Source organism: Armigeres subalbatus, chromosome 3 (assembly GCF_024139115.2).
Source record: "Armigeres subalbatus isolate Guangzhou_Male chromosome 3, GZ_Asu_2, whole genome shotgun sequence".
In the NCBI taxonomy this organism is placed as follows: domain Eukaryota; kingdom Metazoa; phylum Arthropoda; class Insecta; order Diptera; family Culicidae; genus Armigeres; species Armigeres subalbatus.
This window is the reverse complement of record NC_085141.1, coordinates 160,175,227-160,201,485: the sequence shown is the minus strand read 5'-3', so window position 1 is coordinate 160,201,485 and position 26,259 is coordinate 160,175,227. Positions and strand designations below refer to the sequence as shown.

Here is a 26,259-nt window from a genome sequence, read left to right as displayed (position 1 = left end):
GTAATTACGTGGTATTCTCGGACAGCATGTGTTATCAAGTCAATTTTCAATTTCAATTTGGAGTTTATATCCCATCAAAAACAAAGCCATGAAAAGGAAATTGATTTGTTTTTCATTTTTGTGATTTTTTTACAGCAGTGAGCACGTATGTTATCAAAAAGCAGCAAGATAGGTGCTGTATTGTTTTGCGATGATGAATATATGCTCAGTGAGATGGAAAACGGAATAGTTCCCTTAATTAAAAAAGTGTCTAGGATTAGATTTAGATTTTATTTCATTCTCAATTTTAAAGTTTTATTCATTCAAAGCCATTTTAATTGCTGAATTGAGTTGTTTTATAATATTTAGATATATGTCCATAGTTTCTTAATTATTATATATTTATTTATTATCAGACTAAGGCCGAAGTGGCATGTGCTGCACATAAAAGTCTTCTCCATTCAGCTCGGTACATGGCTGCACTTCGCCAACCACGCAGTCTGCGGAGGGTCCGCAAATCGTCCTCCACCTGATCGATCCACCTTGCTCGCTGTGCACCTCGCCTTCTTGTTCCCGTCGGATCGTTGTCGAGAACCATTTTCACCGGATTACTGACGATTTTCGCGGTGTGAACGATGGATGGTTCTCCCAACAGCTGATGCAACTCGTGGTTCATTCGCCTCCTCCACGTACCGTCCGCAATCTGCACCCTACCATAGATGGTACGCAACACTTTCCTTTCAAAAACTCCCAGTGCGCGTTGGTCCTCCACGAGCATCGTCCAGGTCTCGTGTCCGTAGAGAACTACCGGTCTCTATTCGATCGGAGCGTCTTGCGGAGTCCAAAGTACGTACGATTTCCAGCCACTATGCGCCTCCGAATTTCTCTGCTGGTATCGTTATCGGCGGTCACCAGTGAGCCCAAGTACACGAATTCTTCAACCACCTCGATTTCGTCACCACCGATAGAAACTTCTTAATTATTATGTTACTTGTAAATTTTATGAGCTTTTTGCTGTTTCAAGTTTTTCATCCCCCTAGTAAACTAAACCGGATTTTTCAAATGAAATTGCCATATACTCATATTTCGAACATTCGCCTTTAAATGGCCATTCCAACTTTATTCACGAAATTCTTCCATAGGAAACTGAAATCGTTTGCAATCTTGATCGTCCGTATCTAAAGTTTCATTCCAAAATAAAGTTGGCCAGTTTACACTGCTTAGTTTTGATTTGGTATTAACAAAATTTGCTGAAGGGTAATCAAAGATTACCTCAAATGCTCAAATTCGTATTCCGAAAGTGATTTTTTATTATGTTTGAAAAACTTCATTTTTTCATAAAGGGCTAACTAACACAGAAGTCTTCAAAAGTATTTGTTAGAAGAAAATCGAGGTAACAATTTCGTTGATTTTTCACATACTTAACATTATTGAGTCTAAATTAGAAATTTTATCAAATAAACGCTGTAACACATCCCTGGACTATGGATTATAATTCTCCAGAAGACACATATGGTGGGGATCTTTCTGTGTTGCAGTCCGTTTCATGGATCATTGAATTTCAGTCAATGTAATTTGTTATAAACATCCTTCAACATGATCTTCAATGGCTCTATGGTGATTGAGTAATGCAGAATGGTTCATCGGCATGGTTTTGCTACGGGAGAATGTAATTCTGTGCTGGTAGGATTGTACGAACAGGGGCTTAATTGAAACCCATCTAGTACCGTAGATAGAATAATGTTGTGTAAATTTGGAAATTACATTGAAGGTTCGTACTCTCCTATACGGTTTCCTCAATGACCAACAGGGCGCGTGCTACCGGTCGCGGATCGAAGCTAAGGGAGGTGGAGTATAATTTGACTGAATTTATTGAATAAAGTGCCTTTTAATAGTCAGTCAGTTTTACTTAGCCTCCTATTGTGTTGTAACTGTATACTTCCAAAGGCGATAAACAGCTGATACAAATTTTCAAACACCTTATTCCACAAGTTAATTTCTCTAGAGTTCTTCTTCTTCTTCTTATTGGCATTACATGACAACACTGGGACAGAGCCGCCTCGCAGCTTAGTGTTCATTAATTTTAGCATTCGTATATCATGAGGCTAACACGATGATACTTTTATGCCCACGGAAGTCGAGACAATTTCCAATCCGAAAATTGTCTAGACCGGCACCGGGAATCGAACCCAGTCACCCTCAGCATGGTCTTGCTCTGTAGCCGCGCGTCTTACCGCACGGCTAAGGAGGGCCCTATCTTTTGAGTTATATAAACTTATTTAAATTGTCCTACACGATATAGCTTAAAGGAAACACGTCAGCTGATATCAAAACTTGCCGACTGCTACCAGAATGTAACCGGTCCTTATTATGAGTTGGGACTTATTGTGAGTTGGGTTAATGTTTAAAATGATTTGTTAACTGGGGTGTACGATAATTTTTTGCTAAATCAGTTACAACACAACGTGGACCACATTGAAGAAAAATTATTGTATATCGATATTGTCATCGCTATGCTGTTACAAAGACATACCTAATCATAAATCAGGGACCATGTTACAAATCATGCACTGATCAAACAGTAAAATGAAGGGGGCTTATCAAAACTAACTAAAACCGACTTAAGCATACAACGACCAAACACATAACTTACAAACAAACTTATATAAATATAAATTAACCTGAACCAATATTTAGGGAAAAAAAAAATCGTTGGATAAATAAATTATTCTAAACAATGCATTACATGACACCTATCGTAACTTACACATATGACGTCCCGAATAGCAATTAACTAATAAGCCAACAAACCATCATAGCTAATGAAATAACTTCCACTAATACAAATTTTGTTTTGTTTCATTTCTTCAATACCGATAATTGTGAATGGCTTCGAAAATACCAACGATGACGAGACAAGTGTATCAAGACCCTAATCACATCCGACTAATATAAAGTTGAACGGTGGTGGTGAGTAGTTAAAACAAACTCATGAAAAGGTAAATCAAAATAACTTATACATTTTTAAATTGTATAAATGCGGAAATGTGTATCACCCTTTGTATCACCTTACTTACATTTAAAATTAATCCCTTATGTGTGTGTATGTGAATGTTTGTGTATCTGCATAATTCATCAACTTGATAATTCATCAAAACTTGTAAATCTGATTAAAGGCATAAAACATAAATTGAAAACAGAACATTGACACAGCATTAGTGGAAAAAACTCTTAATTTTACTGTCTCATATTTATAAAACACGGTTGCATTAAAACTTATAGTCTGCTCAGACTGCGGGTTTTATCACTTGATAAAGAGTGTCTTGATGTTACAGCTCACGTAACTTATTGTTATTTCATATGATATTTATAAAACATTCCAGCTTTAATACAAATTATAAAAACAAATGATAAATAAATATAACTATATTAAATACACAAGTAATTTTCGGATAACGGCGAGAAAAGATAGCTAAAGCGAAAATTGAAGTGAAGTAAGAAAGCAAGTGGATGTACAGAAATAATAATAGTGACAATAATAATTATACATAATTGTACTGATATGATCAAGATAATAGAGCGATTCCAAGCAAGGGTTCATTCACAAATTACATAACGCTAAAATAGACCATTTTTAACCCTCACCCACCCCCTCGTAACGTGTTTTGTATGGAAGGGTTCTAAAATTTGTATGGGCCGTAACGCTCGGACAAACACCCTCCCACCCCATAAAGCGTTATGTAATTTGTGAATGGGCCCCAACAGCATCAACATTTAAGAAAATTTTTAATTCATGTTTTTCTATTGAGTTGAAACTTTGCACAGTTTTTCAATTTCATCTAAATCGTCATTTTTCGATATCAAATCTTCACATTGAGTCACGACTAACTTTTCAAAAGGGTGTATGTGAAAATGGTTCAAAAATATTTAAAAAGCTGCACAGCAAAAACGGAATGTTCGATTGTTATGATTTTTTCAGCAAAGTTAGACAACTAAATGGTGATTCTTAAGAAAATGTGCACAGTAAAAAAAAAATTGTTTTGCCTTTAAAGATATCATTTTTGTCACAAAAACTCAAATATCTCAAAACCCTATCTTTTTTCGAACGTATTTTTTTTAGGGAAAACGGTCCATTAAATTAGCTATCTACCATAAAAATTTGGTGATGGTAAACTAATAAACAAAAAAGTTATGACATTTCAAACATTTCACAATTTTCACATATAGTAAACAAAAAAAAATTTCCGTACATTTTTTTTTTCAAGAATCGCAGTTTGATGCTGATTTTATTGTAAGGGCCTTGCGTGAGTTAAACAAGTTGTTTGTATGATATTCCATATTTATGTATTCATCGATATTATGTATATTATATGTATAAATATTATATGTATAAATAAATAAAAATGAATTAATATTATCCTAAGTATTAAATTAAATGTGGCAGTTACACAATGTTGTTATAGAAACTCTAAGAGTTTTGGGTTTGAATTTTGGTATGGGTAATGATATCATGAAAACAGTTTATTAATACTTATTTTTTATTTATTTTTATTCAATGAAACAGTGAAATTTTTGGGTTCCTTGGATCGTTTTCGTGTTATTAAATTGCTCGCTGAGCTCTGAAGCCTTTATTTCGTACTCTTCAGTAGTAGTAAAACAAAATGATAATTTGGTTAAATCTTTTTCTTTTCTACGATTCGCCCAATCAAAAATTTCTTTCGCAGTTTTAATTGGATGCTCTCGTTCTTTGGCTTAACTTGCTCTTGTGGCCATGCGCTTTATTGTTCCTCCAATAGCATCACAAGGACCTTTGCCATGTGACGTAGCAAAAATGCCATTCTGCATCTATTCCGTACATTGAATTAAATTGACATAGACTCGAAAAATTCTTACGATTTTTGTACTGCGACGCTGCTCCATCAGACATGGATATATCTTTTTGACTACTTTATTCTTATTAACGCGTAAAAAGTTAATCATTTTGGCAATGAACAAGTTTACGGATACTGAATCGAATCTTAAATCTTCGGAAATTATAATAAAACTTAAGTGTTCAATTTGCGTACTTCCATTAAATTAAATAACGAATGGATGAATTGTAGCTTGTTGTACGTTCCAGTGATGGGACTGCACTTCATCTTGCAATACAAAGCTGTAATTTTCAGAAAAATCACAAATGACTAAAAATTCACCATTTTGTAATGTATTTTTCGTATTTTTAAAGCTGGATTGTTCTGTTTTAATGAAATCGTGAGGGATTAAACTTTCTAATTTCAAGCAAAATATGACACAAACTCATCTACAGGTTTTACAATAGTTTCTATGTCACACCTATCCGTGGTCACCCATTGCTCAAATGATAACTGATCAATATATTTTTCTTCAAACTCAGCGAATAAAGTATTTTCCAATGATGAAGAATCTGGACAATCCGAACAAGATCGTAGATAGCAATTTGATGTTGTATTTTCACACAAAAGACTACCAGTTAACATTTTAATATCCTTTGTTAAATTGATTCTTTTCAAACTATGTAAAATAAGATTAATATTCTCATGGGTTGTGCACACACACATTATGTGTTCCTGAATTGGAAAGAAGCTTACATTGCCTTGGCCGAAGGCTTGCAAATGAGGAAAACCTATTTTAATATTATCATGAATTTCCTTGAAGCGTGTGTACGCTTCTTTCAAAGTCGTCATCATTAATCGTTTTGGATTGCTTGACGCTTTCCATCTTTTTTACTGATACATAATCTTTTGACCAGGCATAGCTCGACTTACTTCATCATCTTCAAAATATTGAACTACTATTTCTTTTGTCTCATCTGTTAATGCAGTACTAGACCTAGTATTTTGGTTGAAAGACAGTTATTCTTCAATTGTTTTGCCTCTTTTACTGTATTTCTATTGGTTTTGAACTCATCAATGGCATCCTGAATAGACCACGAACTTGGCAGCATCGACAAAATCAATAATTTTTCTTTCCTTGTCGTGGCTGCATTCGAGAACCTTTCCTTCATATTTATAATTACCTCATCGTAGTCTGTATTTTCCACATCATCAGGTCCTAATTTGAAGAGGTTTCTTCGTACAGCTTCGTTTATTTCACGGTATTTTTCTCCGGGTAATAAACGTAGTCCATCTTACTCCATTTAATCGGAGGTCACTTTTATCCCAGCTATGCCCTCGTTAAAGCGTTCGATGTTGACCTTTTGGATACACTCATCTTCCGATTGATTTGTTGAAACAGATTTCGCTGATGGTACGGTGGCAAGGCTCTCAGCACTTAATACTTCTGGTAATTCCTCAGTTGTTGTCGATACATCTGGCAATTCCTCAGTTGCTGTCGTTTTCGAACTTCCTGCGCTCTGCTCAACCGATGATATACAGATTGCTCTTTTGTCAACGTTTAGACGGCAGGACGTGCAAATGCGTAAATTTGTATTCAATGTGGACATTGGAGCATAACCAGTCGCTTTCAGTTTATCTATGGTGCTTTCGGTGAGATTTCGTAACTCTTTTGAACACTTTTTTTCCATCAAACGGCCTACAACAGTTGAGAAAGCGGCTACTCATGTTGTTCGTAATATTTCAATAAACAAAATCACTTTTAAGTTTTTACTGACTAGTTTGGTGTCATTTGCTTGACTGAAGAAAAAATTACTATAAGATCTTTAACAACCTTAGTAGTAGTAATTTTTTTGCTTTTTCGTGAGCATTGTCATGGTATGTACCTATCATGCATTTGTTGTTGTTGAAGATACCCGTTTCCTCCCGATCATAAAGTCTATTCTCTAAGAGGTATATTTTTGCAGGTAAACTATAGACGTACACGTGTATATAAATCTTTGATTTTGCAGCTTTTGTCTTAAAAATAACATTTCTGATATGTTTCTATCAACGTTATTATCAACAGGTTTCAACACTATTAAAAGAATTTTTCGCCAGTCACGTGCAATGAAAATTATGACACTATCAATACTTTTGATCACAACACTGGATCGTGTCTAAGTTTCTTATAGATGCTATGAATAATTAAATCAAAATATCATGAAAACAACTTGTTTAAATCACGTCCCTTAACAATAAAATCTGCATCAAACTGCAATTCTCGAAATAACTTACACAGAAAAAATTTTTTTTTTACTAAATGTGAAAATTGTGAAATGTTTGAAATGTCATAACTTTTTTGTTTATTAGTTTACCATCACCAAATTTTTATGGTAGATAGCTAATATAATGGACCGTTTTACGTTCGAAAAAAGATAGGGTTTTGAGATATTTGAGTTTTTGTGACAAAAATGATATCTTTAAAGGCAAAACAAATTTTTTTTACTGTGCACATTTTCTTAAGAATCACCATTTAGTTGTCTAACTTTGCTGAAAAAATCATAACAATCGAACATTCCGTTTTTGCTGTGCAGCTTTTTAAATATTTTTGAACCATTTTCACATACACCCTTTTGAAAAGTTAGTCGTGACTCAATATGAAGATTTGATATCGAAAAATGACGATTTAGATGAAATTGAAAAACTGTGCAGAGTTTCAAATATTTTCGAAATGGTCGCTCAGGATCGACTGACATGCCCCCGTGGAATGCCTCAATTAGTGAAGTGATGAAGATAATATATGAAGAAGATAAATGTGGCGTGGTTATGAGTATTACATTGAAAGTGATAAATGATAATGATATAAGTGATAATGATAAAGTGATAGTGATATCGTATTACATTGAAAGTGATAAGTGATAATAATGATGGAGGTGGGATCTTATTCTACAAATCTATTCTTTTATCAACACGTCCTCAACAGTGACCACATGAGCAACATTGCTTAGGAATGTCTGTGTGATGATGAATAGAAGCTCATAGAAGCCAATATTTGTGGGGTGCAGTGTAGATTAATAGCAAGGGACAGCTGCCATTGTAACCATCAAGAAAAAAAAACACTGTAACACATCATTTTCTCCTACTTTAACTTTTGGAATAACTTTTGGCTAAAATAATGTACATCAAACGAACAACTTAAAATTTTGTTTTGAATTTCAGAAATTTTAGCAGCGCTTCTTATTTGATTAAAATTTTTACAGTATGTATACAGAAATATCGATTACAGAATGAGAACGGTGAGCAAAAGTTGTAGTAGCTAATAAGAAGAAAGCACTCAACAGTAAAGCTGCTGAGAAGGTCGAGATCCCGGTTAAGCTTCTCAAACACGGAATCAATCAATCAATCCACCACATTATTCAGAAAATATGGGAGAAAGAAGAACTGCCTGCCGGCTTGTTGGATTTCCTCATATGCCCAATCTATAAGAAAGGGTATCCTGTTTTACAGACTGAGACCGCTTGAGGAGTCCTTCGTCGGCGAATACCAAGCAGGTTTTCGTGAGGGCCGATCAACGATGGATCAGATGTTTAGCCTACGGATGATTCTTGATGAATTCCGGGAGTACAACTTGCAGACTCACCATATTTTCATTGATTTCAAAGCAGCGTACGATTCAGTGAAAATAAATGAGTTATGGCAGATAATGTCCGAACATGGTTTTCCGGCGAAACTGATTAGACTGATACGTGCAACGCTGGATAGCTCGAAATCAAGTATCCGGATTGCAGACGAAGTGTCAACCTCGTTTGTGACCTTAGACGGATTGAAGCATGGTGATGCACTTTCGAATTTATTGTTCAACATTGCACTAGAGGGCGCTATTAGGAGATCTGGCGTGCAGAGGAACGGCACTATCATCACACGGTCGCATATGCTCCTGGGCTTTGCGGACGACATCGACCTCATTGGAATCGATCGCAGAGCAGTAGTGGAGACCACTGGCGGAGCCAGCTATTGTTTTTTAGTGGGGCACCACTAAGCGCAAGAACAATAGCCTTCGAGAACAATGGTGTGATTGCATCGCGTGGTGCCCCACCTCTGTCTCCGCCAATGGTGGAGGCTTTTGTTCCACTGAAGTGGGAGGCGACGAGGATAGGCTTAATCATTGAGGAAGACCTAGTGGTGTTGGTGCTGAGGTAGTGCTTCATGGGGATGTGTTTGAAGTTGTTGAAGAATTTGTTTAGCTTGGAACGCTTGTGAAATGTGACAATGACGTATCCCGTGAAGTGAAAAGACATATTGCTGCTGCCAATAGGGCCTTTTACGAATTACGTAACCAGCTTAGGTCTCGCAACATGCAGACGGAAACGAAATTTGCTCTATACAAAACTCTGATTCTACCAGTGGCCCTTAATGGACATGAAGCATGGACATAATAAGAGGCTGACCGGAGAGCTTTCGGGGTTTTCGAGCAAAAATTACTGCGTAAAATACTCGGAGGAAAACCAGAAAATGAAGTGTCAAGTATACAAAGAAAATATTGTGAATCGTATAAAATACAGCAGACTTCAGTGGGCTGGTCACTTAGTGCGAATGTCGGAAGAAAGAATAGCGAAAGCAATATTCAACAGAGAACCAGATAGGGGTCGTCGACTTCGTGGAAGGCCACGAACACGCTTAACGTTCGGGGAAACTGGAGGAACATCGCCCAAGACCGACGATTATGGAGCTCTACAATACGCAAAGCATAGGTGTATTGACGCTGTAGCCAACCAGGTATCCTGGTAGGTATCCATCTTTAGGTTCGGAATTTGTTATATTTTGTAAAACACCATGATTCTTGAGTACAGTCTATACATTGTCATATTTATCCTATACAAAATTCGTCAGTGGTAACGAATGCGGGTTCATTCCCACCTCAGTCCCAAAACTTTTCATAAGAAAAAAGTGCTCGGCTGGTCCGTTGTCTAGTGTGGTGATTTCTTCAAAGAGCAAAATGCTCACTGGAAGCATTAAAACGTGCAGTGTCTTTAAAAAAAAATGAAAGCTTTTCTATGCCCGCAATTGCATGAGTATGTATCTTGTGTGGTAAGTACAATGAATACGCTATGCTCAGGAAGTAGAGAATGTTTCACACCCGAACATTCTAGGCCGAACCTAGAATCGAACTCGCCATCTCCGGATTAGCAATCCTACGCCTTTGCTCGCAAGGCTAACTGGAGACTTTTTTCAACTCTACACTAGGGAAAAGATTCAAAAAGCATTACAACGATTTCTCATCCCCTACCCATTGGAAACATTGGAAGCTAGAAAAGCACTTTTTTTCAGCAGAATTAATCTACCTTAGCTAGGATACTTATTCAGCTTAAATTGTTTGATGGGTATGGTGTGGCCAGGTGTGGCTCTAATTACATAGTCGCATTGCAAGCAAATGACTTGATTCTTGATCATTTTAGTCCTGAACCAAGTGTTGGTATGGTATGCGGACGAGTAATAAGCATTGAGGATAGTAATAGAAATGCCGCCCTAATTCAACCTACATCAATTTTAATCAAAAATAAGTTCACATCATAACAAACCTGGCTTTTTTTTATCAACGAAAGTCAAACTTTTTTAACCCCCGTCTGTCAAATGTTGCAAAATTTCAATCTGTGAAAGCTACCCACATGCATAAGTAATTTGTATCCACACCGTAGTTGAACCCGCCTATCTCCAGCCAATATCTCTTAACAGATTTTCGCGTCAAAATAAACACGTTCTAGTCTATTGCCTTCTTCATGCATCACCTTTTTTTCACATCGTCTGTCGGTCTCTGCTCTTTAGTCTGCGGTTCTCGATCATAAAGCATCATAAGAAAATGACAGCATGATATGTTGTATATAACCTACCACTTTATAACGTCGTCAGTGGTGTCGGCAATTCGCGAGACGACCTGCAAGCTAACTTCGCTTTACTTGCCGTATGGTCGCCGGTCCACTTCCTCTCCTACGATGTGTGTAGGCACTTGCACCGCCCTTCCAAGTTCCAGCATCAATAAAAGAGAACGTGGTGTCTCACGCGTATTGGCTTCGTTTCAGTCAATAGACGCAATTGAGAAGCCTTCTATTACAAGCACATTGAACTGCACTACGCCAGTGCTCTGTATCCGTACTCTGCCGGTTTTGTCCAACTGCACTAGACACACTATCACGGCCCTTTTACGGTTCTCCCTTCGGGCAATGATTTTCCATCACTTTTCAAAGCTCCCCCAACATCATACTAACGATGCAGCTCGCAAAAATATAGGTCAAACACTTTTCGATCGGAAACTGGTTTTGACCGCGCTTTAGAATTCTTTGCGTGCTTTAATCGATCTCAAAACTCGGACGAACACTGTGACAGACATCAAAACGCGGATAAGATTATCCGAGCTGGATCCGAAGATGTTCACGTTCGCTTTACATAAAATGCCCCAAACTCAATCAAAAAGACATATCAAAACAATATAATATCTCGCTACATCCGCTTGGGGGCTCCCACACGTAGATATAAGCAAATTCTGCTTCAGTAGGTATATCAGCTATCGTCAACTAGCCTTCAATGTTAAAGTTATGCTTTCTTGTTAAAGTTGTTTTATAGTTGTTATTGCTGCTGTTGCTGGCCTGCACGCTGTCGGATCGCGAAAAGACCGAGACAGCTGAGCTTCTATTACACATTACACACTCTGCTCCACACACCGGGATCCGTTGGCGGTATATTGGAAGTCTCTTGACTGTGCCTTCAAAGTGGTTCAATGAGCGCGCGCGTGTCTGTTCACGGGTCGATTTCCATGACTGGCCTCGGCGAAACTCGAAACTCGACTGGTTCGAACGATGTCGGATTCATCGAGTATTATTGAACTCTCAGAACATGCAGCAGAAACAACAACACTTATGGGTATGAACCCGAATCGAACCTCAGTTGTTCGCGGAGAAGATGCTGTTGAAAGTTCGCGCGGTAAGATTCTCATTCAATCTCCGCGTGGTAAGGTGCATGTGCTTTGGCTCGGCTACTCTCGTCGCGCTCTTTATATGCTACCTGTGAGAGAATATTTTCAGCACAGTTTTCATGTTTATGAATCGGGGAGCTTTCATTATGCAGTTAGTTACACGCGTTAACCGCTGAAGGCCCGGCATAGCTTAATTGAATCATTTTGATAATTTTATGTGATTGAAGGATCTCAGCTTGGGCACGTTTAATTCTGTGCATCACTTATTATTTTTTGCTCGCTATTCACATGAATTGAATATTTAATTGTACTGAAAAGGTATTATTTCATTCAAAAGAGTTTTCGATTTGTCTAATAATAATATTCTTGAATTTACTCAGATTCAATGTCATTCTAATAATAATGTTCCTACTGTATTTTCGCTTTCAGACCAAAATTGCAAAAAAAGTTAATTGTCTGTCAACTTTAGTAAGCGGCGTACTGTATGAGAAGAATGGTGCTAAATGCACCCGTAGGTCAAAAAGGCCCAGCACATAAAATCTGATCCAATGTTACAATACGGAACAATCGGCAAAGACCACAGCGATGAAATGGGACTAGCAATTGGAAACTCAGTTTGTAGAACTGCAAATCTCTCAACTTCATCTGAGCACACGCATACTCGCCGATGTGCTCAAAGACCGTGGGTTCGACATCGTAGCGCTGCAAGAAGTTTGTTGGAAGGGATCAATGGTGCGAACGTTTAGTGATAAATTACTAATCTATCTTCTAGAGCTGCGGTAACACACACGAGCTTTCATAATGATGGGCGGTATGCAAAGACGCGTGATCAAATGGTGGCCGATCAATGAGAGAATGTGCAGGTTGATGATGAAAAGCCGGATCTTCAACTTTAGTATAATCAGTGGCCATAGCCCACACTCTGGAAGCACTGATGATGATAAGGACGCACTCTACGGGCACCTGGAATGTGAGTACGACAGCTTCCCAAGCCACGACGCGACGTCGAAATCATCATAGGAGATTTGAACACTCAGGTTGGCCAAGAGGAGGAATTTAGACCGACCACCTATTTAAAAGTTCAGAGCCCTCCGGCTGACGAACGAAAACAGCCTACGACTATTTGATTTCGCCGCCGCCAAGAACATGGCCAATCGCAGCACCTACTTCCAACACAGCCTTCCGCATCGGTACACCTGGAGATCACCACTGCAGACAGAATCACAAATCGAACACGTTTTGATTGATGGACGGCACTTCTCCGACATTATCGACGTCAGGACATATTGTGGCGCATATTGTTGATCCTAATGATTAGAAAGGCGCAAATTGAAAACAAATCAATCCTTGTTCTGACTAGCACTATATACAAGAGAAAGTTGAAGGATTATTTCCAAATTACAAAACACAACCGCAGAGAATTCATGACGCCTAGTGATGAACACACATTCTCTTTCTTTAATAATAACTCATGCAGAAAAGCCCAAGACTGTAGTTCAAACGCAACGATGACATTGATAGCGGTGTGGTAGGGTAGTTCACATGTCAAACAGGTTCTAAAACTCCCATATGTCTATCAGCTTCTTTTTGGTGGTCTATCAGTTGGACTTCGTCTAGACGCATGTGCTAGGGAGTGCAGGTTCGATTTTCGCCCCGGTAAGGAGGAAATTTTTGGGTGTTATGTGTCCTGTCCGTTGTCTAATACTAGGTATTAAGTGTTCAGTTTGTCCTGTGGTTAAAGACGGTGTTCCCGTCTTTTTTTTCTTTTTGATGATTGGGAGTCCTAGTAAAATTTCAGTTAATTTAGAGGAGGGGTGGCGCAAAGCCAATTTATGTTTATATGGAAATTTATATGAAAAAAGAATGCCTGTTACAACGTGTTTCTGCTCAGTAAGCAGATAGTTTGCGCGGTCCGATCAATCTGTGTCTGTTACTGTTTTGATGTACTTCAAACGGTCCTGGAACGGATGGAATCCCTCCTACATCTTTTGAAAACCCTAGCAATAGAACTAACCTCTCCATTATTTTGGCTAGGTCACTACCCAACAAACATTGAAAGCTGATGAAAACAGTTTTTTTATCTTAAAATCTAGCTTATTAAGCCCTAAATTGTTTGTCCAACAGGCAAGGATGTTAACGATCATTCAGTAATTTGCGTTCGATCATTTAGTAGTTTGTCAATGAAACATTCCAGAAGCTGAATTTCAAAATATTTTGTATGGTGGACTTCTAGTACGAAGGTTTTTCTACAACTCTGCTTAATGGTTCGTTGTTTGAATTCCACTAGTAACGGAGTTATAGCTATAGTTTCAGTAACTCAGACTAAATGATAACAAAATTCCAATCATTTAGTTTGAGTTACTGCAACTAGGGCTCTAACTCCGTTATTAGTTGAATGCTAATAACGTACCATTAGGCAAAGTTGTAGAAAAACCTTCGCACTAAAAGTCCACCATACAACATATTTTGAAATTCAGCTTCTGGAATGTGTCATTGCCAAACTACTAAATGATCGAACGCAAATTACTGAATGATCGTTAACATCCTTGCCAACAGGTAAAAAACCGAATTACAGACGCGCAGCATGTCTTCTTTAAAGGGCTTTCAAGTTAAACTAATCTTTTGAATTTGCTGATTATACGCTGAATGCAATGGATAAAGGAAACCACGTTGAAGCTCTTTATTAGCTCTCATTTGATCGCATAGATATACCCATGCTTCTATTCATACTGAAAAAAACTAGAACTGAGTCGGGACTGCTCAAATGGCTTGAATTCTACTTAACTGATGGCCAATTGACTATAAAATTTAACAACAATAGATCAAAGCCGACGTCAGGTCATATCGTGGCGCTAACATCGACTCTGACCACTATCTGGTGATGGTTTAGCTGCGCCCAAAACTATCCGTCATCAACAATGTTCGGTACCGACGACCGCCCCGGTACGACCTAGAGCGACTGAAGCAACCTGATGTCGCCACTGCATACGCGCAGCATCTCGAGGCAGCGTTGCCGGAAGAGGGTGAGCTCGATGGGGCCCCTCTTGAGGACTGCTGGAATACAGTCAAAACAGCAATTAAAGACGCAGCGGAGAACAACGTTGGGTATATGGGACGAAGTCGACGGAACGATTGGTTCGACGAAGAGTGCAAACAGATTATGGAGGAGAAGGACGCAGCGCGGTCGGTCGCGCTGCAGCAAGGTACCCGGCAGAACGTGGAACGTTATAGACGGAAGCGGAGACAGCAGACCTGCCTTTTCCAGGAGAAGAAACGCCGCCTGGAAGAAGCAGAGTGCGAGAAGATGGAACAGCTGTGTCGTTCTCAAGAAACACGTAAGTTCTATCAGAAGCTCAACGCATCCCGCAAAGGCTTCGTGCCGCGAGCCGAAATGTGCCGGGATAAGCATGGGAGCATCTTGACGGACGAACGTGTGGTGATCGAAAGGTGGAAGCAGCACTACGAGGAACATTTGAATGGCGCTGAGAGTACAGGCAGTGAAAGTCAAGGCAGCGGAGGAGATGACTACGTCAGTGCAGCGGACGATGGAAGCCAACCAACCCCCATCTTGAGGGAAGTTAAGGATGCCATCCAAGACCAATAAAGCAGCTGGTAAGGATGGTATTGGATGCTGAGCTCATCAAGATGGGCCCGGAAAAGCTAGCCACTTGCCTGCACAAATTGATAGTCAGAATCTGGGAAACTGAACAGCTACCGGAGAAGTGGAAGAAAGGGGTTATAGCGCTCACCATCCTTAATGCAGCCTACAAAGTGATATCCCAGATCATCTTCCGTCGTCTGTCACCATTAGTGAATGAGTTTGTGGGAAGTTATCAAGCCGGCTTCGTTGACGGCCGCTCCACAACGGATCAGATCTTTACTGTACGCATCAACGCATCATCTGTTCGTTGATTTCAAGACGGCATACGACAGTATAGACCGCGTAGAGCTATGGAAAATTATGGACGAGAACAGCTTCCCTGGGAAGCTTACCAGACTGATCAAAGCAACGGTGGATGGTGTGCAAAACTGTGTGAAGATTTCGGGCGAACACTCCAGTCCGTTCGAATCGCGCCAGGGACTAAGACAAGGTGATGGACTTTCGTGCCTGTTGTTCAACATTGCGCTATACGGTATCATGCGGAGAGCCGGGTGTAACAGCCGGGGTACGATTTTCAACAGATCCAGTCAATTTATTTGTTTCGCGGATGACATCGACATTGTCGGCCGAACATTTGCAAAGGTGGCAGAACTGTACACCCGCCTGAAACGTGAAGCAACAAAAGTTGGACTGGTAGTGAATGCGTCAAAGACAAAGTACATGCTTGTGGGCGGAACCGAGCGCGACAAGGCCCGCCTGGGAAGCAGTGTTACGATAGACGGGGATACCTTCGAGGTGATCGAGGAATTCGTCTACTTCGGATCCTTGCTAACGGCTAATGACAATGTCAGTCGTGAAATACGAAGGCGCATCATCTGTGGAAGTCGGGCCTACTACGGGCTCCAGAAGAAACTACGGTCAAAAAAGATTCGCCACCGCACCAAATGTGTCATGTACCAGACGCTAATAAGACCGTTTGTCCTCTACGGACCACGATGGAGTAGCTAGAACAAATGGCTGGCCAAAACCCCATTTTTAATTTTTGAACTTTAGCATGGTATTAGATTTTTAGAATATTCTTCAATATGTTCTTCATTATGTGTCATTGAAATTTTTCCGTTTATTGCTTTTTAGTATTAATGACATCCTATTAAAAATCATGTTAATTTTATGTTTATAGCGTGCCGCAAGACATAGATCAGTTACGACTGCTGCCAGATCTAAACAACACAAATAATGTTGGGTTTTTAGTACACAAAACATTATTTATGCATCAACCTTGTTCCTCTTTAAGTTGAAATTGGTGAAACTTAACATTAATTTAATTTTTCATGAACATAAACAACATGGAGTTTTTGACATTTTTTGACAAACTTCGTTATTAAAAAAGTACAATTACTCCATCGTATTCCGCTACGAGATTGAATACACATAAAAATATAGGTTTTCATCTTTCTATTGCAAGCTAAAGATCATCCGCACTCGTCCGCAAACGAATTTGCGAGTAACTTCAAAATAGGTTGTTTTCATACTTTCCGTCATTGTTTTTAACTGTGTATAGGCTGAAAATTACAGCAGATATCTTTTTTAGTTTCTCTAAGCATTTGTAACATATACGGAATTAATTGCAGTGATAACAGTGTCTATTTTTTGTTTCTCTTTAGTTCAATTCGAAGGCTCAAGTGCTGTTGGGCATTACAGAGCCGATTTTTGAAAATAAAACCTTTTTTTAGTTTTGTAGCCTAACGCTTATACAATAATGTTATTTTAGGGTGCCAGCTGCTTTAACATACTTTAATCTTTCCGTAGCATTGCTCAAGCTCTATACTCTCTCGCCTCCTTCCCAATATCCAGTCCCATAGAAAATCATAATATCAATTAAATTGATTCGCTTTTGGTGATTGCATTAAAAACAATTATATATTTTAATAATCTCGACATAACTTGAATACATTCTTCTTCATCCTTTTCTTCTTATATGGCTCTACATTCCAACTGGAACATGCTCTGCGTTTCAACTTAGCATTTCCACCGTTATTAATTTTTATGCTTTCTATGCCCGCCAATGCATAGTAAGTATCTTGTGTGGCAAGTACAATGGATACACTATACCCAGCGAGTCAAGAATGTTTCCCACCCGCGAACATCCTGGACCGGATCCAGAATCGAGCTCGCCTTCTCCGGATTAGCAATCCTACGCCTTTGTACGCAAGACCAACTGCAGACCCACAACTTGAATACATTATAGTTGATATTATATAGGGAGGTAGGGGCATAGATATAATAGGGGAAGAGGATTAAATGGGCACGTGCCACATTCATCTAAATAGTAACAAGTCCAATAAGCATTCTATTTTGTCTTAAGTAGAGTAACCACATTAAGCAATCTTGTAATCGAAACATCGGGACCAAAACATGAAATTTCCCGAATTGTGAACGGCTCGAACCCATAGAAAAAAAAACAATTTCTCACCATAATCGATCCCATGCTTTTGTAGACAAGATGATTTGCAGAGGCACCCACATAAGTGCAAAAACAATAGCAGACTATTGATTCACTCATTTCGTGAGTATTCGGTGAAGCCTTACCTGCTTAAAATATCATCGACATGTTAAATCGAAATGTAAACTAAATAAATGAAATGAATGTGAATTAGGAAGATAAAATCTAAAGATTTGTTTTGAATCGCTTAATGTTTACTGTTCTGTAATAGGCCCTTTTCAAAAGTTACGCGAGATTTGTTTAATTTTCACATTCCCCAAGTTTATGAAAAACAAAACCGAGTGAACAAATGAACTGCCATGGAGCTGTCTCTTCTGTATCAGTTTATAATAATCTTTTATAATTTTTGAAAATATCAGGAAAGGTAATATATCACTGGTAGGTGAATTTGCGCTAGCAGAAATGTTCCAAAATTGATTGGTACTATGTTTTTGCATCATAGAATCAAAACCTATCATAAAACGTCGAAAAATAATTTTGGCCAGGATTTTGGTCTAGTTACCCCTTAGTGCGGACATGAAACATGGACAATGTTCGAGGAGGACTTGCAAGCACTCGGAGTATTCGAGAGACGGGTGCTTAAGACCATCTTTGGCGGTGTGCAAGAAGACGGTGTGTGGCGGCGAAGAATGAACCACGAGCTCGCCTAGCTCTACGGCGAACCCAGTATCCAGAAAGTAGCTAAAGCCGGAAGAGTACGATGGGCAGGACATGTTGCAATAATGCTGGACAGCAACCCTGCAAAGATGGTGTTCGTTTCCGATCCGGAGGGTACGAGACGGCGTAAAGCGCAGCGAGCGAGATGGGCAGACCAGGTGCAAAACGACTTGGCGAGCGTGGGGCGTATTCGAGGATGGAGAGATGCGGCCTCGAACCGTGCATTGTGGCGTCAAATTGTTGATTCAGTGCTATCTTTTTAGATGTAGACTAAATAAATGAGAATGAGATCAAAGCCCATTAAAGCCACTTCCGGTGTCCCTGTGCACAGGGCTCTCATTTGGGGCCTCTATTATTCCTTATAGGGGAACCACTCCTTGAATTCATACCATGTACGCAAATCAATACCATTCGAAAACAAAGAATTGATGCGCAAATTTTTTTGTTTCTCATTTTTGTGATTTTTTCAGCAGTAATCACGCCGGATAACAACAAAACACGACACAAATTGAGCCTAAATAGCCTGTTTTACTAATGTTATTGATATAGGAGCATGTTATTAATAATGGAACAGATACCCTATATGTAAACTACATTTCCTTGATACATTTGTCTTGTCTTATTAAACTGGTTATCTATGCAGATAACACGAAGCTCTTTTTAGAAATAGGGAATAAATATGACCTCAACATATTCCAATATGCACATTCTACGAATGGTACAATAAAAGCCAATTGCAACTGAGCGTAAAAAAATATAACTTTATATCATTTAGCAGAAAAAGAACATCATCAAATGTATCAATTGCATTAGGGAACCAGGTTGTAGAAAAATGAGATAGAGTTGGGGATTTAGGAATCATTTTAGACTTCAAAATAACGTACATCGACCACTACAATACCATTATTCATAAAGCAAATAATATGATAGGTTTTATAAAACGTTTCTGCTATAACTATCATGATATACACAATTAAAACATTATATATTGCTTATGTAAGGTTGGTACTAAAATATGGCAGCATTGTACGGTCTCCATTTTCAATAACACACGAAGAAAGATTAGAATCAGTACAAAAACAATTCCTATTAAAAGGGACAACATTCCCTCTTCCATCATATGAGGCACTCTGCAAGCTTATAAATACTCCCAATAATGTAGTGAAATTGCAAAGAATTCATTAATTATTTAAACATAAACGTTAATATTTAAACATAAACATATAGTTTCGTAGCGTATGGTATCGATTCAACATATACATTTTATCGAAAATTAAATTTCTACATACATTTCCGACAACTGCGTCAACGAGATACATTTTCAATCAATCACTAAGTCGGTTGACGAAATCTATCTTCTTCTTCTATCTATCTATCTATATAAATAAAAATTAATTTAGGTTCCCTTCCTGACGATTTAACTCACGAAGAGGTTAACCAATTTACAATTTTTTTCCCAAATCGTTTCGTCTTGGGATCTGTTTGGTTTGTATGTACAAAAAGTTGGTTAATTTAACAAAGAAAGGTAGAAAATCAGTAGAATACAACTTTGAATCACTGGTTAAGGGAAACAAAACAATATCACGCAAATTGATCTAGAGTGCGGTGCTGCAAATAATTCAAAATATGACATTTGCATCACAAACATCCAGGCAAATCTGGGTATTTTTCGTTACTAAATAAATAAAATAAAATAAAAACATTTTTTGAAAATAATGAACATATAGAGCTTGCTGACGTTTACTCATCGTTCTCTTTCAAGCGCATCGGGAGGATAGAATTTGTTTTCATCGGGAAACGCTTCGGAAGCGTTTCCCGATGAAAACAAATTCTATCCTCCCGATGCGCTTGAAAGAGAAGGATGAGTAAACGTCAGCAAGCTCTATAAGGCTTGCTGACGTTAATCATCTTTTCTCTTGCACGCGCACGGAGGGGATAGGATTTGTTTTCATCGGGAAACGCTTCCGAAGCGTTTCCTGATGAAAACAAATCTTATCCCTTCTGTGCGCGTACAAGAGAAAGATGATCAAACGTCAGCAAGCCTTATAATGAACAACGATTAATTTGGCCACAGATGAGTAGAAGTCGGCGAGGTACTGATTATAATCTATATTAATAAAAATGAAATGGTCTGTGTTCGTATCCGCATAACTCGAAAACGGCTGGATGGATTTTCTTCATTCCTTCAGCAGATATGTTCGTTATCGTTTCCGACGGGTTTATATGATATTTCCTAATGCGAAAAACACGAATAAGGTAGAGCAAAACGTGAAAAACTATAATTAAGAATTGTATGCAAATTTTGCATGGGTTGTTCTCAACGTGCACTTTCGCCTACTATGCAGGACAACGTCTGCCGGGTCGACTAGTTTGTTTAATAATATTTGCACTTTAACCAATACCTAGATCAATTTGTCATAATCAATTTGTGAACAACAATCGATTACCCCGATTCCGAAAAATATTTTCAAACATAAAACACAAGCCCAGAATGCCCAATGCGTAATCGAGAGCATAAATACGAAATTAACCGCAAGAAAGCGTCATCCAAATCAAAACAAAGGCACTCACGAAGCTCGCCCAACGACAGTACTCTCACAATCACAAAAGGCGCAATTCCTGTCTTGACTCCAAATCCTTTGCAAACACGCGTGGGTAGGTACATAACTGAACATAAGATTTTCGCTGCATCAAAGTGCCGCATACACGCTTACTCGAAGATTATGGGTGGGCTTCGGGTGGAATGGGAGACAATCGAAAGAGAATTGTACGCTTGTACGCTTATGATTACACAGACAAAAATTGCAATTATGTACACACCATAGTTACTGAAACTACTTCATTCATAATTAGTTATCATGTCCAGAGAAGGGTTTACTGTTTAGTAGGCTACGTACTAATTATGTATGCATAATGCACTTAGGGAAAGTTTATAATGCTTAACACAAATATTAGCAGAAAATCTCATTCTGAACTGTATGTTGATACCTAAAGTATGTACAATGAATTATTGGCAGTGGCTGATTTTCTACTCGCCGCTACCACATCCAGGCGCTATCGTATATGCGCAAATAGCCGGCAAGAGTTAATCGCCAGAAGTTTGTATGGCGAAAGACATCTAACGCAGGTTTTCTCAACAGTAGGAACTTTTCATGAAAAACTATTTGGTACCGGTTATGTAGGAAGGTGTCCGCTTCTACGCCTACCAAATATTTTTTCGATATAGGTGCTTAATTTCGAAATATTTAACATTAGATGCCTTTCGCCATACTGATTTCCAAAAGTTAACTCCTAGTGTGCCGCTGTAAGCACGCTCAAAGCAGGCGATTCATTATTTTACTGTCGAACGAACATAATAATTATGCTCGTTCGACAATAAAATAATTGTACATATTGTAGGTATCAACATTAGTAGGTATCAACATCCGCAATTATTGCGGAATTTTTGGCGTGCCTTTATTTATGAGAGATGTGGGAGAGTAACCAGCCACCGAGAGAAAGGGGTGGATAGTGACCGAACGTCAACAAATCAAAAGCTCGGGACAATGAGAGAGTAAGTTCAAGTTTATTCAAAACAGTTGTAAAAGCTTTTCACACATTCATACGTAGGTACAACATTACCAAGCGGCAGAAGCTTTCATTCGCTTTTATTTCAACGATTAGGCCTGATGAAATGAAAATGAATTTCGATTAGCGACCATTCGCCTCCACTGAAATTAAGATCTGATAACTAAGGGTTGAATCAGCCAGGATTAAGACTCAAATTGTACGAAGGCAGTGACCCCGGGAGTGGGTAGGACATGTAAGACATTTTGAAAGAAAATTATTATTAAGCTCTTTTAATGGAATTTTATGACATGTGCAAGTAGGACATATGCTACGCATGAAAGCATCGGGATGTAAAATGAATCGCCTGCTTTGAGAGATGCTGGATAATAAAAAATAAATCTTGACCAACATTTGAAAAGGGCGTAACAGCCAAAATTTATTCCTTCTGATTCTTCGTCCACATCCACATATTATATTTAAATGGTTTTTACTGAAGCTGGACCATGTTTTTGTGATTCTCAAGAAACCCAGTGAATCCGATATCCAGATGGATTTGCCCGGTGAGTCTGTTCCACGATGGAATGCTTCTCTATTTTATATCAAAGTGCGCACACATATACATTTACTAGCTAAACATGCCTTTGCTTTTGAGGAAAGCTCGTTCTACTCAGGCCCACTAAATTATTGAAGGTGGAAAGAGTTTTAATATAAAATGTCTTTAAATCAAATTTATAGAGATAGAACGTTCAGCTTTTTATGACAACAGATTTGAAGAAAATGCCTTTAGAGTTAAAAGGCGCCTAGTAAAATGTAGTTTCGTGGAAAGGGGGAAAATTGTTCGTCCAAATGTCACTGAATATCTAAGTGTTATTTTTAAATCCCCACCATATATTGATTTGTCTTTTAATAATACAAATCGTTGAACCGAAATTATTGGATCCAGTGGTGACATGGAGGTTTGTTGCAGATACTGAACATCTCATGCGGTGCAAAGAACCCGCAATCCATTTAAATCTATCGCGCAGCTCTCCACAGTAGCCGTTGACATAGTGACCAATCACTATCCCTAATTGCAGATTAGTGCAAAGAATTGATTGAATTTGCTCCTGCAAAGTTTTTTATGAGTTTGCCCCGGTTTGTGCACGGCCGAAGTACCATTACATTTTAGCTTTACGAGATTTTATTTGTGGATAGGGTCAGGTCTTAAAACGGTCGAACATGAATGAACCCTTTAAGTTGTAGTTAATGTGTAATCCAGATAACGATTGCAGGTAAGACAAATATGAAGCTATTGTAAGTATCTAATACGGTGTATATTAATGGTCTTAGGATTTCGTTTGTTTTTCATCGCTTTATTCATTCATTTTTTTCTTTCCAGAGGGCGAGTAAGGCGGAAAAAAATCGTCCCCTCAAGTTAAAATTTTATCATCTATTTTTGCATTTTCTTTTTAATATGTAATTTTTAATTATTGTACATTCATTAATGATTGATTCATTAATGAATGATGGATGATTGAAGATGGATTGGAGCAAGACAAATCCGATTTACGGAGGTTCATTTCAAAATATTTTTATTCTGGCCTTTGCTTGCCTTCTATTTTGACTATCTTCAAATCTTCCATCACAGTGCCTATTTCAAATATATTTCTTTTGTCAACTACCTTCCTCGCTATCCATTTTTTAGTAGAAAATACATTTAAGTCTAAAACATAGCTGATTCATTGAAGAGTGGTAAAAATGCTAGGTTGGTAAGAAAATAGATCAGAGTGCGTTTTTATTAGATACTAGTATAGACACTATAGGTTCCATAGACGAGCGCAGGCACGGTTGGGTTATTTCGATTAAGTGTGTTTTTCTACTTTTTCACAGTGTACCACGCGAATTTGACGTCACACGCTGCGTTGCTTGGGTTGACGTCATGCTCGTTTGGCTACACTAACTGACAGTTCGTTTGGCTACACTCGCCTTCGCCTCAGCTCATCTATGGGACCTATAGTGTCTATAGATACTAGCAGACCCGACGAACTTCGTTTCGCCTGAAATCGATTTATACTCTGATTAGTTATCGAGTTATGTTGAAATTTCTGTATCATCTGTATGAGAGCCCCCCCCCTTCTTTCCAAAGAAGGGAGGGGCCTCGAACCATCTTAAGAACCTTCCCTGGCCCCAAAAACTTCTGCATGCAAATTTTCACGCCGATCGGTTCAGTAGTTTCCGAGTCTATAAGGTTCAGACAGACAGAAATTCATTTTATGTATATAGATGCAGATTGTTCGCGAGAATCAGAAGCTTTTGATCTGCTTGTGCGCTCGATATGTGAATAGATTTAATTAATCGCAATGCTTTACTTAAAAACATACCTTAGAGACGTTTATTTAGTAGTATAAAATCATGTTTGTTTGTTGCTTGAAAGCCAAATGTTCAGTATTCAGAGGTAACGTACAGTCGTGATTTATTTGGTAGGCAGAACGACCGGCCGGTCATCACATAATTTGTTCTGCTTTGTGCGGTTAGCAGAACGATCGCCCGATCATCGGAATGTTGTTCTGCTATGTGCGAGTGAGTAATTCAAATAGAAAGTGAAGATTCAGTTCGCGTTAGTAAGCAGAACGATCGGCTGGTCATCGAAAATATTGTTCTGCTTTGTGCGGTTAGCAGAGAGATCGGCTGGTCATCTACAATTTTGTTCTGCTTAGTGCGGTCGGTAATTAACATAATTAGTGTTCGTTCAATAATGTTGTGAATTAATCAAACTACACGCTATACACGGCATACCGTTTACCAAAATGAACCCTGCCACAATACCTTCCCCATATATCCAACATCCCAGTGATTTCTCGTGGAAGTGCAGATGACTCGTCGGCTTCTATTAAAGCGAGTATCATGTCAACATTTTCCTACCCATTCCTTAATTGACCTGCATTCGGACACGGCCGGCGCTGGTATTGCTTAATTTTGGGTCACCAGTTCTTACACATTGAAGATGATGTTAGTCCCAAACTTCATCTGTTGGTTCTCTGTGTAATTGCAGCTGACCTGGCAATAACGGAGTAGCAACCGTGGGCGGTCAATCATGCTCATGCTCATGCTCATGCTCATATTGGGTAGACAGACTTAACCATGTACTGCATATCATAAATGAATACAGAAATAATAAGTGAAAGATTTTTTTTATTTCGGTTTGAACAGGGATTGCGGAAATCGCTCTCAATAGTAGAAGCATAAGTAGTAGAATGCTAGTGGCGCTGTAGTCATTTAAATTATTTTGTCAAATTATGCTTCATTGGTTGTTAATTTATGCATCTTGTTGTACCGTGCGGGACCGAAATCCGTACAGCATCGAAATCCGTCCACCTCGTGAGATATCAATAAATTAAAGGAGGTTAAAGGTAATTTATGTATGAATAATTAATCTTATCCTGTCCAGATACTTGACAGTAAGCTTCTAGGAGGGCATAGAATTGGAAAGAAGGCTTTGAAATTAAAACAACAAAAATCAAAAACAAATCTCCACCCACCAAACGCGGAGTTTGTGCCGCCATTTTGTTTTCGGGTAGAGCATAATTGCACCAAAAGTAACTGTGTTTTAATTGCTAATTGCAAAGCATCACATAAGATAAGCGGAATACAAATCGAAGGGATCGCTTCTCAAGGTGCGTATCGAACTATTTACAGTGGTAGTTTAGTCAATCAGACTGTTTCAATTTAAATATTTAGCGAAGAAATACAGCTATTTCTTTTTGATCCTTTGATTCGAAATCCGTCCACGGTGGACGGATTTCGAGTCAGGAGTAGTTGATTTAATTCATTATTTTATCTTGTTTTTCGTAGTTTTTAATGAGTAAATGTGAAACACTTCAAAAGTAGAAGCCTTCATGCGCCTGTGTCAATGACAAACGTTTTATTTACATGCTATTCCTATTTTATAATAGCTTTTTCATATACTAAGGTGCTTAAGTGTACGGATTTCAATGCCCCACGATAGTGCACATTTGGTTTGATCACCAACATCGGTTTAACACTTGTAGTACCGGTACTTTGGCTGCCAGGTCGAAGTAAACTAGATGTTAGTCACGCGAACAGGAACGACATTAGCAATCTTATACTTTTGAATCAACTCTCTCAATAGATAATGAACAAAACGATAAAAGAGAAGCAAAAACCTCTTCGA

The 26,259-nt window shown here is 38.5% G+C and overlaps 1 protein-coding gene across 3 annotated transcripts in view; it reads right to left on the bottom strand.

Annotated features, from left to right (window-relative positions):
* LOC134220856 (calcium/calmodulin-dependent protein kinase kinase 1-like) overlaps positions 1-11,645 on the bottom strand; it is a 439,381-nt gene extending 427,736 nt beyond the window's left edge. For all 3 annotated transcript variants that reach the window (XM_062700013.1, XM_062700014.1, XM_062700012.1), the window contains exon 1: positions 10,700-11,645. The gene's annotated coding sequence lies outside the window, so the exon portion shown is untranslated. The remainder of the gene's footprint in view (positions 1-10,699) is intronic.
* Positions 11,646-26,259: the final 14,614 nt, after the last annotated feature.